The 19,132-nt window shown below is 43.5% G+C and overlaps 2 long non-coding RNA genes across 4 annotated transcripts; one reads left to right on the top strand and one right to left on the bottom strand.

The window, feature by feature from the left end:
• Positions 1-7,961: 7,961 nt before the first annotated feature.
• On the bottom strand, positions 7,962-11,471 carry 4933427I04Rik (Riken cDNA 4933427I04 gene). The gene is made up of 2 exons (NR_165172.1): positions 9,926-11,471; positions 7,962-8,621 (listed from the first exon to the last, which is right to left on the bottom strand). It is a non-coding gene; the product is annotated as a Riken cDNA 4933427I04 gene (long non-coding RNA).
• Positions 11,472-12,268: 797 nt separating this feature from the next.
• 1700121C08Rik lies at positions 12,269-18,674 on the top strand. Of its 3 annotated transcripts, none has more exons than XR_868098.3 (3): positions 12,269-12,325; positions 14,127-14,186; positions 16,311-16,551. It is a non-coding gene; the product is annotated as an RIKEN cDNA 1700121C08 gene (long non-coding RNA). The 3 variants fall into 3 exon arrangements; XR_868097.3 differs by lacking the exon at positions 12,269-12,325 and adding an exon at positions 12,590-13,143; XR_868095.3 differs by lacking the exon at positions 12,269-12,325 and adding an exon at positions 18,375-18,674 and having other exon boundaries at positions 14,051-14,186; positions 16,311-16,426.
• The last annotated feature ends 458 nt before the right edge of the window (positions 18,675-19,132 follow it).

Below are 19,132 nucleotides of genomic sequence, written 5' to 3'. Positions count from 1 at the left end.
CTTAAGACACAAAACAAGCTGGGCAGTGGTAGCACACACCTTTAGTCTCAGCACTCAGGAGACAGAGGCAGGCAGATCTCTGAGTTCTGAGTTTGAGGCCAGCCTGGTCTACAGAGTACATTCCAGGATAGCTAAGGCTACACAGAAATTCTGTCTCAAAACAAAAACAAAAGACAAAATAAAACATTTTGCTACTATAAAAATGACCAAGATCCAAGTAAGAATATAAATAAAGTGTATCAATGACTGTGTGCAAAAATGTGCGTGTGAGACCCATGCCTTGAGAAGGAGACAGGCAAACAAGAGACAGCTCCACATACCTGCCCCAAGCTGCCTCTGCTTCAGAGGAAGCAGCCTGGTAAGACACACTGCCACAGGGCTGTGATAGCACACGCCCAGCACTTGGGAGACAAAGACGGGCAGATCTGAGTCTGAGGCCAGCCTAGCCTACAGAGCAACTTCCAGAACAGCAAAGGTTACACAGAGGGGAGAGACTGCCAAGGGCTAGCAGGGAAAGAGGCTTAGGAGTTGAACTGAACCAAATGAAAAGAACTGCACCAATTGCCACTCTCAGGTGTTTACATTTTTCCTACTAGAACAAGCTGCGTGGTCTACATTTATTCCTCGGCCATGATCTTTATGAGACCAATTATGAATGTGCTGCCTTATTTATTTGCCCCAAGGAGGCTAGAGCTGCCTGAGACCACTCAATCCTTTCGATACTCTGAGACTCCCATCATGGTGCTGCCTCTGCAGCCCCCAGAAGATATCCACCACCCTCGGAATCTCCACACTATGGCATCAGGTGGATGCAGCTGGCTCCCGTGTCCCATGTGCCTCTGGAACACTAGCAATAGAAGTCACACTTCTGGCCCAACTGCTGTGGGTGGTGACCTCTACCTTCTGCACTGTACTAAGCTTGGGAATTTTCAATCAGGTTCCCCCCCAAAAAAATCCCAACTGGAAGCTAGTTTAGCTTGGTGTGGGATACAACCCTCAGCAGGCATCCCATATTGCTTGTGAAGATGCGGCCTCATAGGCAAGCCATCTCTGCGGAGCAGGTCACCAAACCTCAACCAATGCACTTGGGGACTCACAGGCATCAGTCTCCCTACCAATACCAAAGAGCTCAGAATGGCCAAGCTTTTCTGAGTCTTTAATCTACAAACTCGGGTAGCCTGGGGATTCATCTTCAGGGCCTGCTCTGAGTCTCTTTAGAACTCAGGGCCAGCCTTTACTGCAGTGTGGGAAGCCACATGTGCCGTTGCAGAGTGGCACTGACTACTGCTGGCCACCACGCATAAGATTGGACAAACAACCAATGTGTACATATGCAGTAAAGTTTTTTGCAAAAACACTGCCTGGCCCAGGCATGATAATGAGGTTCTGTAAGGTACTGAGAGTATAACCAATCAGATGTGAGACATGCAAATGAGATATGAGAATGAGGTTCTGTAAGGTACTAAGAGAGTAACCAATCGGATGTGAGACATGCAAATGAGGTATGATAATGAGGATCTGTGAGGTACTGAGAGAGAGTAGCCAATCAGATGAGGAACATGCAAATGAGGCTTAGTGCATAACCAATCCGGGTATGAGACACGCCTCTCCTAGGCCTATAAAAGCAGCACCAGTTCTGGGCTCGAGGTCTTTTCGCCTCTGCAATCAAGCTCTCCCAATAAACGTGTGCAGAAGGATCCTGTTGCAGCGTCGTTCTTGCTGGTCGAGTCCGGTGCGCGCAAGAAGTGGTGCCGAAAACCCGGGACAAGAAACATCTTCAGGCACGAGCGAAGACCCCCTGCTACAGGGAGGATTCAGAACTGCATCGCGGGGAAGGAGCAGTTAATAAAGGTTCCCGTAAAACAGACTGCTGAGAAGGATCCGGAGTGGATTCAGAACTCTTCAGCTGGGGAGCGGTGTTAATAAAGGTTCCTGCAAAACAGACTGCTGAGAAGGATTCAACTGCGTGGATTCAGAACTCTTCAGCTGAGGAACGGTGGTACCGGTAAGTATAAAGAAATTAAGGTAAGTCTCTGAGAGGTATGCTTTCTTACGCAGTAGGTCTGGTAATTGTTGCTGGGTTTGTGTGGGACCAGCTGTTAAGGAAGGGCAGTGACTTTGTAGGAGTACCAGGAAGGCATATCAGAAACAGAGAGAAAGAAAAAAGAAGACGTGCGCAGAAAAATAAGTAACTTAAGAAATATAAAAAGAGAAAAAGAAAGGAAGCTAAAATATAATGATACAAAGGATAATATAAAAAGGATAATATAAAGATATAAAGGATAATATAAAAAATGAAGAACAAAAAATTAAGTCAATTTACCCTCCTCTCGAGGACTTTGACTAAAGAGGCAGCCTTCATCAAAGGCTTAAAGATAGCTCTCAGGGAAAGAGGAGTAACTATTAGAAGAAGCCACTGTGCAGAATTCCTAGAAGAAGGAGAAAAAATGAAAATAAGCTATTTCAGAGCCCTCCTAGGGACAGAAGGAAAACGGGAGACGCCCTGTTTCCTCTCTGGCTCCTATGGAAATATTTTTAACTTCGAATAGGATATCTGTGTTCTATTGTCTGTTTTTTGGTGCACCAAATTGTCTATATGTCTGTCAACTCATGTTTGTTTTTGCTTGGATGATTGAATGATTGTTGTTCTGTGTTTCATGTTGAAAAATATAAAAAGCAGTCTCGGTCTGCACAGCAAAAATTGACAAGTTAGCTGCACGGTGGCTGGGAGTCAAGTACAGCTGAAAAGGCCCTGCTGAGGGCCGATTGCAAATGGAGCTTTTAAAGGGGCAGGCAGCCTTTTGCTTGTAACAGAAAGTTAGCTTAAAATTGGAAACCCAAGGTTGGAGTTATTCTAAACAACATAAGAAAACAGGTAATATGCAAAAGCAGTGTACAAAGGGTAGAAAGAGTATGTTTGAAAATAAAGTACATATCTTTACAAATAGAAGGAAAACCCTTTCAAGGTATAATGGATACAGGAGCAGATAAAAGCATTATATCTAGTAAGTGGTGGCCTGCTTCTTGGCCTGTTAATCAATCGTCACATAGCTTACAAGGATTAGGATATGAGGCTACCCCAACTATAAGTGCAAAATCCTTGCAATGGAAAGATAAAGAAGGAAGGACAGGGCTTTTTCAACCTTATGTACTCCCTTTACCTGTAAACTTATGGGGGAGAGATGTGTTATCAGCTATGAACTTTATATTGACTAATGATTACTCTCAGAAAAGCAAGGAAATGATGAAAGGAATGGGATATATACCTGGACTAGGTCTTGGAAAAAATTTGCAAGGTAGAATTTCACCAGTTAAAGCCACAGAAAAGGCAGACAAGAAAGGGCTGGTTTTTTTTTAGGGGCCACTGAAGAGCCTTTGCCCATTCCGTGGCATACGGAGGACACGGTGTAGGTGCCTCAATGGCCTTTACCCTCTGAGAAGTTAAAAGCAGCTAAAGAATTAGTACAAGAACAATTAGACCTGGGACATGTGGAACCCACTCAATCACCCTGGAATACCCCCATTTTTGTTGTAAAGAAAAAATCAGGTAAATGGAGATTGTTACATGACCTAAGAGCCATTAATGCACAAATGCAAGTTATGGGTCCTGTACAAAAAGGACTCCCCCTACTCTCAGCTCTACCTAAGGATTGGAGAATTATAGTAGTAGATATTAAGGATTGTTTCTTTTCAATTCCATTAAATAAGAAAGATAAACCTAGATTTGCATTCACCTTGCCTTCTATTAATCATATGGAACCTGATAAGAGGTACCAATGGCGGGTTTTACCCCAAGGAATGGCAAATAGCCCTACCATATGTCAGTTATATGTAGGAAAAGCTTTACAACCGGTTAGGGATGGTTTCCCCTCCTTAAAAATTTGTCACTATATGGACGACATTGTAATTTGTGGACCTGAAGAAGAAAGTATACAGCAAGCTTATGGCTTGCTTAATGAAACTTTAAAAAATAATGGTTTGAGTATTGCACCAGAAAAGGTGCAGCAGTCTAATGTTAGTCATTTTCTAGGAGCCACTATTACTTTACGATGTGTCACCCCACAAAAGATTAGTACTAGAAAAGATCATCTAAAGACACTAAATGATTTTCAAAAATTATTAGGAGATATAAATTGGATTAGACCTTATTTAAGGATCCCTACTTTGGAATTAAAACCTTTATTTCAAATTTTAGAAGGAGACTCACATATTACCTCATTGAGACAATTAACAGCTGAGGCTTCTGATGTTCTTAGGAAAGTGGAAAAGGCGATCCAAACAGCACAGTTAACTCGTATAAATGAGCAAGAACCTTTGTGCCTATGCATATTACGCACCATCAATCTGCCAACTGCTGTGTTATGGCAAAATAGTCCTTTAGTATGGATACATCCACATATATCCCCTAATAAGACTATAGAGCATTATCCCACCATGGTAGCAAATATGGCCCACAAAGGGATAAAAACTTCAATCACTCACTTTGGAAAAATGCCTGATAGCATAATTGTCCCTTATACTGTCGCACAAATGCAAATATTGTGTGCTACTATAGATGAATGGGCCATTCTTAGATGCAGTTATTCTGGTTTAATTGATAATCATTATCCTAAACATCCGTTATTACATTTTATGTTATTACATCCAGTAATATTTCCAAAGGTAACGGCTAATACCCCTATAAAGGGAGCCATTGATATTTATACAGATGGATCCAAAACAGGAGTTGGAAGTTATGTAATCAATGAAAAGGCTGTAAGGTTGCAATTTACACCAGGAGCCCCTCAATTGGTAGAATGTTTGGTGGTTTTAGAAGTCTTTAAAAGATTTCCTATGCCCATAAATATTATCTCTGATTCTGTTTATGTAGTTAATGCGGTTCTAGCATTAGAGACTGCCGGAAATTTTAAACAGTCTAGTCCAGTATCTGAAATTTTGATGAAAATACAAAATTGTATTTTGATGCTTGAGCATCCCTTTTATATTCAACATATTAGAGCACATACATCATTACCTGGACCTATGGTTAAGGGAAATGCAATTGCTGACTCAGCCACCAGAGACATGGTTTTCCTATTACAAAGTTCTATAGAAAGTGCAAAAAAAAATTTCATCAACTTTATCATGTCCCTGCTTCTACATTACGACAAAAGTTTAAGCTCACACGAAAAGAAGCCCGAGATATTGTCCTACAGTGTGGTAAATGTGTAGAATTTGTTAATGCACCTTCCGTGGGTGTTAATCCTCGCGGATTGCGACCCCTAGATGTTTGGCAAATGGACGTCACGCATATCCCATCTTTTGGGAAATTACAATATGTACATGTATCCATTGATACCAGTTCTGGTGTCCTACATGCCTCTCCCTTGACAGGGGAAAAAGCAGTTCATGTCATATCTCACTGCTTAGAGGCTTGGGCTGCATGGGGCAAGCCCCTAGTGTTAAAGACAGATAATGGTCCTGCATATACTTCTTCTAAATTTAGCCAATTTTGCAAACAAATGCAAGTAAAACATATTACTGGATTGCCCTATAATCCACAGGGCCAAGGCATAATTGAGAGAGCCCATCGCACTCTGAAACAATATTTGCAAAAACAGAAAGGGGGAATAGAGGCTATGACGCCAAAGATGGCTCTATCCCTTACAATATTTACTCTTAATTTTTAAAAATTGGATGATGCTGGAAGAGCACCAGCTGAAAGGCACGGACAATGGCCTCAATCGCCCAATGAAATGGTCAAATGGAAAAATGTCCTTGATAATAAATGGTATGGCCCCGATCCTATCTTAATCAGATCCCGGGGAGCTATTTGTGTTTTTCCACAGGGTGAAGATAATCCACTTTGGGTCCCGACGTGACTGACAAGGACCGTGAAAGAGCAAGATGAACCCCAAGATGATTCTCCTGCTCCTGATGATTGAGACTGGGATAAGTATACCTTTGTGGGCCATAGTAAGATCATGGCCAGTACCTTTACCGGTACATTCCAATTCTTCTACCTTGCCTTTATTTTTTGCAACGGAATGTTATTTGGATGCGCCTTGTGCACGACAAACTCCTCAAGAGCCACGGGTGTATAATAGTACTAGTTTTCATTTGAATTATACACTATGCTTTGTGCATAATGTGGATAAACCTTTTACACCCTGTATATTTTTAAAGAAAAAGATTATCTCTAATTGGGCAGATCCCATTAGCCAAAATAAGGTGAGCTCTGGAGTGTTGTTTAATGCTTTAACACAAGTTGCTCAAGGAACGCAATCAGGCTCAGGTGATGTTGAAAATAATATAACTTCACCTATAAACATCACCACTATTATGATAAAGGGAAAGGTGACCATTCCCAAAAGATCACGATGGTCTGTTGGCAATGCTACTGCTATACGCAGCATGCCTTGGTGTCATCCGGACCTCGCATTTCCTATAGTTTTTTCACCTTGTCAATCAAAAATTTTTCCTCAGAAAGAAATAGCAAAGGGTTTTGTTTTGTCACCCCCACTAGATTTTGCTATAATGAACAATAAAGGAGATGCTACAGGGAAAGAAAATATTTGGCCATATTACCAATGGATTTTAAGCAATGAGGCAGGTGCTAGTACCAGTCTGTCAGCCTTTGCATTGCTGACTGGAAACTTTCATGAGATATTGATTGTTTCTGCCACTCTTTCCAATACCTCTACTCATTTAGATAATGTGACAACTAATAGAATTATCAGAAATATGACTACTTCTCCAGTAGAAGTTTGTGTCAATCCTCCATTTTTCTTTATATTGGCTGAATTTCAAAATAATACAGAATGGTTAGATTGTACAAATGTCACTTGTTTTTTGACGCAATGCTGGAATGGAACCAAATTCTTAGCCTTAGTGGTTCATCTACCAATCTTTGTCCCTGTGCCTGTTGAGGCAGATCCAGATTAGTTCCCAATAATGAGTCTTATTCGGCAAAAGAGAGATTTTGGAATCACAGCTGCCATTGTTACAGCCATTGTGGTGTCTGCGGCATCAGCAGTTACCGCAGGAACTGCTATGGCCCATCAAATTAATACTGCTGATACCATAAGTCAGATAGCAGAAAAATCGTCTGAAGCATTGCTTACCCTGCAAAGGGTGGATTCTCATATCGCCTCAGGGTTAATGTTAGTGAATCAGAGAGTGGATATTTTACAACATGACATGGAACAGATGATGGATGTCATACAAATGAGTTGTGTGGCATCCACTTTGCATGTGTGCATTACTCCCAATAGGTATATTAATAATTCTTTTATTAAAAGTACAGACCTATCGAATTACCTGAAGGGGAACTGGTCGCAGGAGCTGGAAAGGTTGCAGACAAGGCTGCAGATACAGATCCTGAACCTTTATGGGACCAGAGTGGAACCAGTGACCCTCAGAGACTTTACCTCTTAGCTTACCTTTGCTTTTTCTTACTTTAAGGAATGGGTGGGAGTGATTTTGTTTGGTGCTGCCATATGCTGTGGACTGGTGTTCATGCTCTGGTTGGTATGCAAATTCAGAACCCAACAAAAAACGTGACAAGGTGATTATAACTCAAGCACTTTTAGCTATTGAAAACGGCTCCTCCCCTGAAATTTGGTTATCTATGCTCAAGAATTAGTCAGCATCTGAGTTCTCTGCTCTTGCACTCCACGGCACTGAGATGAGAGAGACTCAACAATCATTGATCAGCCCTTGCACATCACTGAGGTTTCCTCACTGCAAGCGATAGGGTGATCATGATTTCACCACTAATTCATTTTTTGGCTGGCCTCTTTTGCAGAGTTCGCCCTAGGTCATTTGGCAGTTATTGTCACACAGCACTGCGGTATCCAGAGACGGGCAACTTTCCTCGTGCACAGTCCAACCTAAGACATGGGGCCCGGTGGCGATAGGGTTACCCTATGACGGGTAAGGCTGTGACATTAGAGGAACGACCTAAAACAGGAGCCACGGCGGATGGGCATAATTGCACAGGCCTAGTCCAGCCTCTTTTTATTAAAACAAACAGGGGGAGATGTGGGAAGCCACATGTGCCGTTGCAGAGTGGCACTGACTACTGCTGGCCACCACGCATAAGATTGGACAAACAACCAATGTGTACATATGCAGTAAAGTTTTTTGCAAAAACACTGCCTGGCCCAGGCATGATAATGAGGTTCTGTAAGGTACTGAGAGTATAACCAATCAGATGTGAGACATGCAAATGAGATATGAGAATGAGGTTCTGTAAGGTACTAAGAGAGTAACCAATCGGATGTGAGACATGCAAATGAGGTATGATAATGAGGATCTGTGAGGTACTGAGAGAGAGTAGCCAATCAGATGAGGAACATGCAAATGAGGCTTAGTGCATAACCAATCCGGGTATGAGACACGCCTCTCCTAGGCCTATAAAAGCAGCACCAGTTCTGGGCTCGAGGTCTTTTCGCCTCTGCAATCAAGCTCTCCCAATAAACGTGTGCAGAAGGATCCTGTTGCAGCGTCGTTCTTGCTGGTCGAGTCCGGTGCGCGCAAGACTGCAGAATCCACCACAGGCCACAGTGGGAATTTGATAGAGGGCTCAGAAGGAATGAGAGAAGCAAGAACAGGTGTGAGCTACGTTGAGAGCTGAAGACCTGGAACAAAACAATCCCTTTCATCAGGGCCGAAGAATCAAACTCATCCCAGCCCTTTACAATACATCAAAACAATGACTCTGACAGAATTCAAGAAGCCTCTGTCTTGTAAAGGCAGAGGGTAATTCCTAACAGGGCATTCCTCCATAGGAACAGGGTCTTAAAATGTTAGCAAAAGTTTCGAGGTCCAACTTCTGAGTAGGCCTTCTTTCCCTCAAAGGCTGTCTAGACACTGGAACAAAGGATTTTCCCCCAGAGACTGGAGGTTACAGCTTTTGAAAGGGTCTGCTAGACAAGCCTCAGAGATGGGGCAGCTTCAAGGGATCTAGAGCTGGGCTAAGGGGATGTGTAAATGTCTCATTAATTTCCAAGCTTTATAAACACATGGCTTTTGCTGATCCCAGAGCATTTCAACCTAACTGTCCCTAGATGTAGGCCTGTCCCCGCACAATCGAATCTTCTGCAAGCCTGGACCTTGAAGGCTTCAGCTTCCAGCCTCAGTCTGCTAAGCCAGGCCTAGAATGTTCCAGCCTCTGAGACTTACACTGAATAAACTCACTCTTTAGCTCTTTCTGAACTCTGCCTGGCTGGTTCAATTCCAACTGTTGTGACTCAAACTCCTCTCCAAGCTGACTGATTCAAATTAGCTTCTCCCAGCTTCTCACCCAATTGTTCTGCTTGGAAAAAAAACGGCCTCTGAACTCCCCACAAACTCAACAGAGATAAACTCAACTACATTCAACTGAACTGCACCAAACTCAACCTGACTGAACTCAAGAGAACTCACCCTGAACTGCTCTTAAGTAGCCTCTCTCCTATTTGTTCTTCTGAGAGTTGAACATATTCTATCTCTAACTCATTCTGTCCAGTCTTTCTCTGATGCCACTCTTTGTCTACCTCTTACATGTCACAGTTTAGAATTAAAGGTTTGCACTAAAGACTTGTCTATATTTCAGCTGGATCACACACACCTAGGTTTTTGGATGTGATCCTGGCCAGAGTAGCCTTGTTGCTGGATTAAAATTGCTCTATAAACAAAACAACACAAAACAAAATGCAAAGCACTATAAGGACTCAAGGGCAGCAGCTGAGGGATACTCCCAGGCCCTCAGAAGGACCTCCTAGGGCAACTTTGGTGAGAGAGCTCCACCCTAAAAAGGATGGTCTAGCCTGAGACCAGGCAAGGGTGCCCAGCAGACACTTGAGGACAAACTTTCAGAAAGACTTCAGGAGTGGGGTGTTCTCTAGGGACCTCATCTGAGGCCAATGGCTACAGGCAATGACCAGGATCAGAGAAGACTCACCAGTGTGATGTCCCAGGAAATTCCCTAGAGGGATGATGGCCATAGTCTCAGGAGGGCCAGCCAGAAGAGGAGCGATCTAGGGAGCCCTGTAGGGGTTGTCTGGGAGGCCTTTGGATTTGAGCAGGCTATTGCCCTGGCCAGAAACCACAGCCTCAGGGCCATCATGGAGACCTTTAATGTTCTTGAAGCAGAAAAACAGGGTTTTAATAGCTTGATCTGCCTGTGGGAATTATGTCTTTATAACTTGATCTGCCCATGGGAAAGCTCAACTTCCTCTGGTCACTGTGGACTTCAGAGCAGATCTTTCGAAGAGATTGTTCACGCTCAACAAGTTTGACTGGGTCACCCCAGACTGTGGGATCCCACCACTCTGTCCTCAGCTTTCTTCTCTCCGTTTTGGATCCTTCTCCTGGGGTCTCCTTATCGCTGTCATCCTGAGCTGACTGTAGGTTCTGTCTGTGTAGTCTGGGGCTTGACTTCAAACGATGGTCTTTGGATGACAGCTCCAATGCCTGGCTCTTTTCCTTGTGCTGCAGACTTGCTCCTTCCATAAGCAATGGACCCAGGTCCTTTGGCTTTTGCCCCAAGAATGGCTTTTTAGGAAATAACTGAATCCAGGCCTCCCTTGAGTTGACTCTCTTGCTTTTCATCTTCTCCTGCTTTGATGTCTGTATTTCTTCATGTCTCCTCTCTAGTCTGCAAATTGGCAATGTTGCCTGAAGCAATTCCTTTTTCTTGGGCTTGATGTTTCTTCCCCTCAGGACATGTTCTTCAAGAAAATCAAGTTCAGGGTATTGAGATGCTGCTCTTGATCCCCTGCTTAGTGACATGTTGCCATCCCCTGTGACTATGTCCTTCAACAAGTCCTTGTGGCTTTGTAGTGGAAGGCTTTGAAGGTTTTTTTCTCGCATTTTCACCCTGTATGGAAAAGCTATTGCCCTTTCTTTTCCATGGGTCTCTATTGGTGGCCAGGGATTTTTCTTTGGCCATACACTATCTGTTGTACTTACAAAGGCACTTCCTTGGATCCCTGAGTTCAGATGTTTGTCATGGCTGTGCTGCAGTATCTCTATGGTGACTAACGATGGAGTGGCTTTAGTGTCAGAGGCCCAACTCTCACCAGAAGAGCCCCAACGTAGGGGGTGATGTCCTGGTTCTCCCAGTTGCTGTAAAACATTAGTCAGCTCTGCCTGGCCAGAACCCACAACAGGCAACACCCCACTATGGCCTGGCACAGTTCTGAGGAGTTTCACAGCTTGTGGAGCAAAATGAGCCCTAGTGACCTGCCCTGAGACTTGACTGCCAAATCTCTCCAGGCTTACAGTAACATATAGTCTTCTGTGTGAGCTAAAATCTTGCCAGTTCATTTTTCATTCTCATGCTCCTGGAGACTAGGGCCTTGTCCCTCCCTGATTGATCTCACACTGTGATGGGAGAGCTCTTCAGTATTTAGTTTTCTTCTCTCTGGCATGATCTGTCTACAAGATAAATACCCTGATGTTCACTGGCCTCTGCTGTCAATGCTCCACTGTTGTCCTGGGTTTGGAGAAAATGAACTCTCTGGAGAGTCATAGTCTTAGCTACCCTGCCTGTCTATGATGCAGTGGGCGGGGCTAAGAGAAAGATGGTTGTGACCTGGACTGACCTGCATATAAGTGGAAGCCTTGGGCCCTGTGTCTGTTGGTGTTAAGAAGTCATTATCTAGGGAAAGCATCAGCCTATGGAGGGCACAGGCGTTGTACAGACAGGTGGGAGGTGAGCTGTGGAAGGCTGATCACTAGGCGCACAGGAGGGAGCTGATGGAGAGTCACAGAATGGTTGGCCTGGGCTGTTGGGGCTCTCGGCACACAGGCTTTGAGTCTAAGAACTCTAGTTAAGAGCCAGTGAAATGGCTCTGAATAGAAAAACATTTGCCACACAATTTGATGACAGAAGCTGGATCCCTGGCACTCAGCAGGAGAAAAATGACTCCAAAAAGTTGTCATCTGACCTCCCTATGGGGGATAACAACCTGCATGTGAGTATCCTCACATACATACATCACACACAAACACACATACACACTTTCTCTCTCACAAACACTCACACACACATATACACTCTCATACATTCACTAAAACACACACACACACACACACACACACACACACACACACATCAGGAGAAAGGACACATTACTGTCTTTCCACTCGAGAGGCTAAGACTCCATTAGCCACCCCACCCCACCCCCAGTCTGAATTTCTCATCAGTCTCAACCTGGTGCTGAAGGAATGGCTGATTTCTAGAGTCACTTTAGTCCACGTTGAAGACAGAAAAGACTGGTTTCCACTGGCAGCAGATGATGGCATCCACAGAGCCCGAACAGCAACAGTTAGATAAACTTTTCCGCTGGAGACAAAGGTAGGCAGACAGAATGCAATAGATTTCCACTTTACACACCTTATATCTTGGCAGCCCTGGGAAGTACTGGTCATATTTTGTACACTTCCATTAACCTGATTAGGAAAATCTCTCAAAGGTATCGTCTCTTAGTTAACCACAGATATAATCAAGTTAACAACCAAGATTAACTCTCACAGACTCTCACCCCCAAACATAAAAACCCGTAGTTTAGGTATTAAGGAAATAACATTCACTGAGTGGGAGAAACTGAGATCTAATGTAAAAGAACCAAGATTAACTCTCTTATGAATACAGCTCTGCTCCAGTAATGTTTTTTAAATGACTTAAAAAAAACAAGACTTTATGTTTTGTTAAAAGTACGAGGGCTGGAGATGGTTCAGTAGGTAAGAGTACTTGCTGCTCTTTCCGAGGACTTGAATTCAGTTCCCAGATTCTGTGTCAGGTGACTCACAACTGTCTATAACTGCCGAGGGCCACACAGGAGGAACGACATAGGGATTTAGAACTCACAGAATGTGGTCACTGGTTACCACAGCCACATGGGTGAGCCTCGATGTGGCACATCCCTGAGGACCACGTACATGTCCTGAGGACTTTGGGCTGTTATAGAGTTCTGCTCTGCTTACTGCCCTCCCATCCCTCTTCACCTAAGAATTGTATGAAAACTTTGGGTAGACTTCCAGTCTCTCACTGGACAGTATCTCTCGCACTCACAATAATGATGCTGGATCACTTTCAAGCATTGCCGCTGGAGCAGATTAATGATTCCATCACCACCCTAGGAAAGTGGGCGGTGCCACCAGACAGAAGAACTGGTAAGGCTGGGTAAGCCCAAACTCCGGGGAATCTCAGAATTGAGAACGGGAGATGTGGAGCCAGCTCCCTGTCAACCTACCTGATCTGGACCATGTAACCCCACTGAGAGGACCATGATACTTGGTCACAGAGCATAGAAACCTGGAGTTCTCCATGCTAATGAGGTATCTAGATAGGCACCAAGTGTTTAGCCAATGAGCTTCCTTTCCTTCTAGAAGGTATTTAATCCCTGGTTCACCCTGAGTAAGGTGTATACATTTACATCTGCCATCAAATAAAACAGTTTGGAAAAGCAAGGACAGTCTTCTTCATCAAGGATCACATGGGGATGGGAGGGAGCCTTGTTGCAAAGACCTGCATCTAAATCCTCCCAGAGGTCTTCTGTCTTATTACTCAAGGTGGTACCAAACCAGATACCACCCCCATCCCAGGCTCAGCCTTCCCCTCCCTGCCTGGCACTTAAATGCACTGAGAGAAAGAGTGGACCTGCTGACCTACTTGTGCCCAAGTGACATCTAGGAACACAGGAGACAAGGAACCACACCATTCATCTCAGACTCCGCTGTTCCTCACCCAGGGAAAGACTAACTGGGACCCCTATTACAGACTGTGATCTGCCTCCCCTGAGTGGCTTGCCCCTAGTGCTCAGACGCTCAGATGCCTCAGCGGTGAGGCAGACACATAGCTCAACATCGGAAAGAACTTAGAGATAAAGATTGTTAGCAATGACCACCACCCTTAAAAACTTTTGGAAAAATAAAATTGTTAATGAAGCAAGGTTGAAATGTTTTTAATACTGGCTCTGATGTAGAAAATTTTAAACAAGTTGAAGTTGAGAAAGGCACACTCATATTAGTAAAGCCTTTTGTAAAGGGACACTTTATGGTCAGGGAACAAGAACAATGGCAGCGCTGGCTGATGCGACTCTCACTGAGGCTGGACTGGTGATAATTGATTTCTTATACTCATTTTTCCCCCTCAGCTTCCTGTTACGATTTATGACGAATTGCTGATGAGTAGATATGCATTTTGAGGACTTAAGGTAGATATGACTGATTTTTATATAAAAGTTTAGATTTGTGATTCTTTTAAGATTCTTAGAAGATTAGTTTTAAAGATAAATAACAAAATAATTACTCATTTCTTTGTAACTGCAAATTGCTGCCTGCCAGTAAGAGAAACTAGCTGAGAAAACTACTTTCCTTGCCTGCTTACACTTTGTTAATCTACAGCAAGTCGCTTAGTTACAAACATACGTAGGTTTTTGGAAATAATTTGTTTTCTTTACCTGTACTACATAGTGTTATTTCTTGTAAAGGTGTTGGGGAATGCACTGTGTTTTCATAATCATTTACTAGAAGAAAACTAAAATATAATTACAATGTGATTTTATAGCGCTTGAATGATGTTTGCTGGGACATATAAGCTATGGAAAAAAGAATAAAGTGTGGAGGGCTGGAACATTGTTCCTTCCATCCATCAACTATGTGTATGTATGTGTATATATATGTATGTATATATATATGTATATATGTAAAGCTTGTCTGGGTGGTGTGTTGGGGCTTTCTTAATTCACCAATTGTGTGAATATATGTATATATGTGTATGTATAAAATGCCTGGAGCCTGCTTGCCGGAGCTTTGTTCTAACCATTCTATAAATGAATGTTTATATGTAGGTCTGTATACATGTATGTATGCATATATGTATTTATGTATGAATGAATGTATGCATGTATGTATTTTTGTATTTGTATTATGAAGTTATTGGACTCTGCTTTTTGTTTCATCCACTGTGTGTGTGTGTGTGTGTGTGTGTGTGTTGTTTGTGCAGGTACCCAGAGATGCCACGGGCATTTAGCCTATACTCTGATCTTATAAAGGAATTTTCTCTTATATTTTTGTCATAAATATAACAGCTGAGCCATCTCTCCAGCCCTAGATGCATTTTCCCAATTGAGGCTCCCTTCTCTCCAGTGACTCCAGTGACCACCTACCTGAGGTGGCCCCACCCACAATGGGCTAGGCCCTCCCCCATAAGCACTAATTAAGAAAATACCTTAGAGACTTTCCTACAGCTAGATCTTATAGAGGCATTTTCTCAACTGAGGTGTGCTTGCTTGTTTTCTTTCTCTCTCTCTCTCTTTTTTTTTTTTTTTTTTTTTTTTTTTTGCTTTTTCGAGACAGGGTTTCTCTGTGTAGCCCTGGCTGTTCTGGAACTCACTCTGTAGACCAGGCTGGCCTGGAACTCAGAAATCCGCCTGCCTCTACCTCCCAAGTGCTGGGATTAAAGGCATGTGCCACCACAGCTGTCGAGACTTTCTTCTCTGACTCTAGCTTGTGTCAAGTTAACAGAAAACTAGCCAGTATACCTAACCCCTTATCAATATGAAACACAAACACATCACTAGTAAGACACAACCTTTTCTTTCTTATTTATCCCCAAGATATCACATTAATAGGAGCATCACAATATAAAATATTCCAAATATTAAAAGTCCCACAGTCCTTAAAAATTCAAACATTTTTGAAATCCTAAAAATTCTGTCTCTTTAAAATAGCCAATCTCTTTTAAAATGTGAAGCATTTTAAAATTCAGTCTCTCAACTGTGGGCTTCTGTCAAATCAAATGTAAATTAGATACTTTTTAATTAATTTATTTATTATATGTAAGTACACTGTAGCTGTTTTCAGACACACCAGAAGAGGGCATCAGATCTCATTACAGATGGTTGTGAGCCACCATGTGGTTGCTGGGATTTGAACTCAGGACCTCTGGAAGAGCAGTCAGTGCTCTAACCACTGAGCCATCTCTCCAGCCCGATTACACTTTCTTACATCATCAAGAGGGAAGAACCAAGGCACAGTCACAATCTGAACAAAGCGAAACAAACAAAACCCAAAAAAAGTCAACAGAGTATTAACTCAATGTTTAGTGATCTGAGATTCACTCACCATCTTGTGAGTTCCTCAAAGGGTACAGGTCACTTCTCCAGCTTTGTCCTCTGTAACACACACAGCTTCTCCTCTAGGCTCCAACTGCTTTACTCCACGTTTTCTGGTGCTCTTGGTAGTCATCCCATGGTACTAGGATCTCCAAAATGCAGGCATCTCTTTCTTCAATTAGCCTGCACTTTCACCCATAGCCTCTACTGGGCTCTCTTCAGGGACTCCAGCACTGCCACAATGCCAAGCCTCAGCTGCTCTCCATGACCCCGTCATGCCTTCAAAACCACTACCACCTCACTGACTCTTGCACTATCAAGTTTGGTGACAATGCAAGGTACTGTTGCGGCTGGCCAGCGGCTCAATTGTCTCGGTTCTAGCCTGGGAGGCATCCTGGAATCTGGAAGAGAAGAGGGAACTAGGCGATGTGAGAAAGAATGGAACCAAGACAACTAGTCTGTTCAAGGTTCAGTTTTACTATTTCCAGACACTCAGTTATGAAGAAGGGGAAGGGGCCCATTCGTGCTAACAGTGAAACCTGTTCAGCCAGGTTTCAGGCTGGGGCAGGGGGGAGGGGGCTGGGGGGGTTGAGGTTACAAGGTACAACCTTGGCTACTTCTAGAACACAGATTCTGTGTGCTGACTATAAGAAACACTTCCCAGAATATTTCACCTCAATAATGCTGGTCTCTTTTTAATCACCACTAATTCATTTCTTGGCTCCAGCCAACCAGAATCAATTGTCTCTTGTTAATCACCACTGACCCTTCAGCCTCGGCTTATCAGGAGGACAGAATCTTAAAGTAGCAAATGGTCCCATAGAGTCTTTAAACTTCCCTCTGAAACTTCACAAGCCAGGCCTCTGTCTTCTTTTTTGTTTGTTTGGTTGGTTGGTTTTTGGTTTTGTTTTGTTTTGTTTTGTTTTCGAGACAGGATTTCTCTGTATCACCTGGCTGTCCTGGAACTCACTTTGTAGACCAGGCTGGCCTCGGACTCAGAAATCCACCTGCCTCTGCCTCTCAAGTGCTGGGATTAAAGGTGTGCGCCACCACACCCAGCTGGGCCTCTATCTTCTGCATTTCTCTAACACTATCTTCCAACCTCAGTGGCTTTCTAAACCCAAATTGCCAAAGTCCTTCCACAATGCCCCCACAAAATACATGTTCAGGTGTGTCACAGCAATACCCAACTACCCTGGTTCCAGTTTCTTAGTTAGGGGTTTTTAGTATTATTTAATCTCAGTCAGGGGTTTCTACCCTGCACTTGAATATTCAGTTCCTAAATAAAAGACACAAAACCTTTATATTTATAATAAGCCTTAAAAGCACTAGAGCCAAGCAGATATCTAACCTCCATGCTATTATGTCTACTTCTCCACCAATAATCCCAAGTTATAATTTGCCATGTTCCAACCTGGGGCCAGTCATGGCCATGTTTTCATTCACTTACCCACTTACCTCACTGCAGCACCTCCTCTCTCCACCTTCTCTCCCCTCTGCAGTCCCCTGCCTCAGACCCCAAACCTAGAAACCAAAACTCTGCCTAGCTCTCTTCTGCCCAGCTATAGGCCATAGGCATCTTTACTCATCAATCAGGGATAACTCAGGAGTCAAAGCTACATAGCATCACTGGTGTGTCTCCTAGTCCCGAGGCAACCAGGGCCAGTGTTTAGCATTATACTACATAGCAACAGACCAAACCTCCACAGTTTTGAATTAAGGAGCAAGGTTTGCAGAGCAAAGCCTGGGATTCACTAGGAGGCCTTTCTTATAGAACCAGGGACCACCTTCGGGGATGGCCTAACCCACAACAGGTTGGGCCCTCCCCCATCAATCACTAATTAAGACAATGTCTTAGAGGCTTGCCTACAGCCAGATCTCTCTCTCTCTAAGATTATATATATATATATATATATATATATATATATATAACGAGTACACTTTAGCTGTCTTCAGACACACCAGAAGAGGGCATCAGATCCCATTACAGATGGTTGTGAGCCACCATGCGGTTGCTGGGAATTGAACTCCAGACCACTGGAAGAGCAGTAGTGCTCTTAACCGCCCCAGACAGATCTTATAGAGGCATTTTCTCAATTGAGACTTCCTTCTCTCTGGTGACTCTAGCTTGCGTCAAGTTGACAGAAAACTAGCCAGCATACCTAGTGAGCCAAAGATTCTAAATTTTGCTTTGAAAGTTCCTGTGCAGACTGGCTACATAGTTCTTCAGTGAAATGGTGTTAACTGTTGCTGATATTTTTGTGTTTTACAACTCTTTTTGTGTAGGCATCTTGATTCGCTGAAGAATGACACCCTGGACTTAAATAGTATGTAAACACAAGGAGTGTTTTATTCTGCAGAAGACAAGAATGCTGGAATGTCCCATTACCAAACTAGAGAGACTCCCCAAGTGAGCTTGCAGGCCTTATGTAAAGCACATTAGGGAATTCCGTGATAAGTCAACCTCTATGTTAATCTGTTGGGTCCATTTCTGTGGACATTCCATTACCAGGTTGTGGGGGCTGGAAACTTGCTGGGGAGGTCTGGAAACTGTTGCTGAGGAAGTCTGGAAACTGCTGCTGACCCATTGTCCTTGCCTCAGGCCAGGTGGTGGGGCAGCTTCTGAGGCCTGGAATTGCCTGGAATTGCCCAGTTCTTGGAAACAGATTTAGGCCTAATCTCTTTAACTGCCAATTTAAAGCCTGTCATGGAACCAGCCCAGCCTTCTCACTAGGAGGCATAACTTAAGACACTTCTTTTGAAGAATAAAAAAATTAATTACTGGACTCTTCCTCACCCCAGAGCCCGACCCCTCCCATCTAGAGAGTGTTCCCAGAACGCTCCTGAACTCTTCACCCCAGAATGCATTCCTGAACTCCTCATCCTAGAGTTCAAACCCTCCCAACTAAAGACTGTTCCAAGAACATTTTTGAGATAAGGGCCTCCTGGAACAACCTCAGAATGAACCGGATACGTTGCCAAATAATAGGACATGACCCCTTAGTTACGTAGAATCCCTTGGCAGAACCCCTTGTCCCTTGGCA

Source organism: Mus musculus, chromosome 4 (assembly GCF_000001635.26).
Source record: "Mus musculus strain C57BL/6J chromosome 4, GRCm38.p6 C57BL/6J".
Taxonomy (NCBI): Eukaryota; Metazoa; Chordata; class Mammalia; order Rodentia; family Muridae; genus Mus; species Mus musculus.
This window is presented reverse-complemented; position numbering and strand designations above follow the sequence as displayed.